Source organism: Loxodonta africana, chromosome 4 (genome assembly GCF_030014295.1).
Source record: "Loxodonta africana isolate mLoxAfr1 chromosome 4, mLoxAfr1.hap2, whole genome shotgun sequence".
Taxonomy (NCBI): Eukaryota; Metazoa; Chordata; class Mammalia; order Proboscidea; family Elephantidae; genus Loxodonta; species Loxodonta africana.
Window position 1 is genome coordinate 100,558,739 of NC_087345.1, and position 2,888 is coordinate 100,561,626.

The 2,888-nt window shown below is 39.4% G+C and overlaps 1 pseudogene; it reads left to right on the forward strand.

Annotated features, from left to right (window-relative positions):
• The first annotated feature begins 1,157 nt into the window (after positions 1-1,157).
• On the forward strand, positions 1,158-2,151 carry LOC100677242 (quinone oxidoreductase-like; annotated as a pseudogene).
• The last annotated feature ends 737 nt before the right edge of the window (positions 2,152-2,888 follow it).

Consider the following 2,888-nt stretch of genomic DNA (forward strand, 5'->3'; position numbering starts at 1 on the left):
ACGTAAAAGGACAAACTGTGTTACATCCATGCAATGGAGTATTAACCAGAAAAAAAAAAAAAAAGACCTATCAAGCTATGAAAAGAAGTGTAGGAACTTATATGCATGCTACAAGTAAAAGAAGCCCTGTCTTAAAAGCCTGCATACTTCTGATTCCATTTCCAACTATTATGACATTCTGGAAAAGCAAACTCATACAGACACTAAAAAAATCAATGCCTGCCAGGGATTTAGAGGAGGGAAGGGCAAGGTAGGGGACAAATAGGTGGAGCACCAGGAATTTTTAGGGCAATGAAACTGTTCTGTATGACACTGTAATATTGGATACTTGACATCACCCATTTGTCAAAACCCATAGAAATATACAATACAAAGAGTAAACACTAATATAAAATATGGGCTTTAATTAATAATGATGTTATTAATATTGATTCATCAATTACATCAGATGTACTACACTCAGTGCAAGATTTTAATGATAGGGGAAACTGTGTAGAGGGGAGAAGGGGTATATGGAAAGTCTCTGTACTTTTGGTGCAATTTTTTCTATAAACCTAAAACTGCACTAAAAAATTAAGTATTTTTATAGGACTCTTCAAAGATTTTGGTTCTCCATTCTAAAGTCAGTATCTAGATTGCCATGGCAACTGGACAGAAGTTGATGAGAGCTTGTCTTAGTCATCTGGTGCTGCCATAACAGGAATACCACAAATGGATGGCTTTAACAAAGAGAAATTTATTCTCTCACAGTCTCGTAGATTATAAGTCCAAATTCAGGGCGTCATCCCCAGGGAAAGGCTTTCTCTGTCGGCTCTGGAAGAAGGTCCTTGTCTTCAATCTTCCCTGGTTGAGAAGCTTCTCAGGTGCAGGTACTCCTTGTTCAAAGGATGTGCTCTGCTCCTGTTGCTGCTTTCTTGGTGGTATGAGGTCCCCCACTCTCTGCTTGCTTCCCTTTCCTTTTATCTCTTGAGAGATAAAAGGTGGTGCAGGCCACACACCAGGGAAACTCCCTTTACCTTGGATCAGGGAGGTGACCTGAGTAAGCACGGTGTTACAATCCCACCCTAATCCTCTCAACATAAAATTACAATCACAAAATGGAGGACAACCACACAATACATGACCTAAGTAAGTTGATACACACATTTTAGGGGAGGCATAATTCAATCCATGACAGAGCTATGGGAGGTTTTTAATTTGGTGGGCCAGAAGTGTTAAGGCTCCAGTCGGATATTGTACAAAACAACTAATTCCAAAAGACCGTCAGGTTCTAATCAAAATCGATGCAGGTGGTGTAAACCCAGTGGAGACATATATTCACTCTGGTACTTATAGTAGACTACCAATCTTGTGCTATACTCCTGGCCCAGATGTGGCTGGGGTAATAGAAGCTGTTGGAGATAATGTATCTGCTTTCAAGAAAGGTGACAGTTTTTACTACTAGCACTGTCTCTGGGGACCATGCAGAGTATGTTGTTGCAGCGGATCACATGATTTACTCACTGCCAGAAAGAATGGACTTTAAACAAGGAGCTGCTATTGGTGTCTCTTACTTTACTGCTTATCTAGTTCTGCTCCGCAGTGCTCCTGTGAGAGCTGGAGAAATTGTTCTGGTTCCTGGGGCTTGCGGAAGAGTTGGACTAGCAACATGCCAAATTGCTAGAACTTATGGCTTAAAGGTTTTGGGTACAGCTGGTACAGAGAAAAGTCAAAACATCATTTTGCAAAATAGAGCCCATGAAGCATTTAATTGCAAAGACGTTAGTTATACTGATGAAATTAAGAAGTCTGTTCATGATAAAGGAATTGATATGATTATTGAAATGCTAGCTAAGGTAAACTTTAGTAATGATTTGAAGCTTTTGTCATGTGGAGGGCGAGTAATAATTGTCGGCAGCAGAGGTTCTATTGAGATGAACCCGTGGGAAACCATGGCAAAGGAAGCCTAGAATAATTGGAGTTGCTCACTTTTCATCATCCTTGGGGGAATTTCAGCAGTTTGCAGCAGCCCTTCAAGCTGGGATGGAAATCGGTTGGTTGAAACCTGTAATATACTCTCAGTATCCATTGGAGAAAGTAGCACAAGCTCATGAAAATATCATTTATGGCAGCAGGGCTGCTGGAAAAATTATCTTTCCCTTATGATGATTAATTCTTTCCAGTATTCACTGTATGATTAGAGCTCTCCCCACCCCCAGCTTTACTTATACTATCTTTGTTTTAATTAGTATTTATTTGACTCAGCAGTCTCTTATATTAAAAAGCAAGATTTTTCTTTAGAGATCATGGGCTCTGGAGTAAAATTTCTTTTTATAGCAAACACCTCCAGCCAAGAAGTCATCATAGTTGGAAACAGAATGTTAGTGGCTGGTTGGCATTTGAGTGTGTTCCAGAAATTCTGAACTGATATTTGATGATTAATTCCATACCTTTGACTAAAACATGCTAATTCAAAATTAGAATTTCCATGCCTACTTATCCTTAAAAGCGTTCTTTAGTCTCTGATTAACCTGGGATTATGTTGGACTCTGAAGATTTTCTGGACTGAAAAAGACTCCTTTTCCAAAGTAATCTTATCTGGATCTACAAGTCTCTTGGAAGGGCAAGAATGAATAACAGCCAGAGAAATTTATTAGTTTTCCCAATATTTCCCAAAATAGTAGATGTCATGCTGGTTTCTCTAGAGAAGCAAAACAAGTAAAGCACATAAATATACATAGAGATTTATATCAAGGAAATGGCTTACATAGTTGTAGGGGTTGAAATGTCCCAAGTCTGTGAGTCAGGATAGAGGCTTCTGATTCATGTAGCTACAGGGGTTGGCAAACCCAAGATTGGCAGGTCAGAGAGCAGAGCTTTTGCTCACAGGCTGCAAAGATCAATGAATC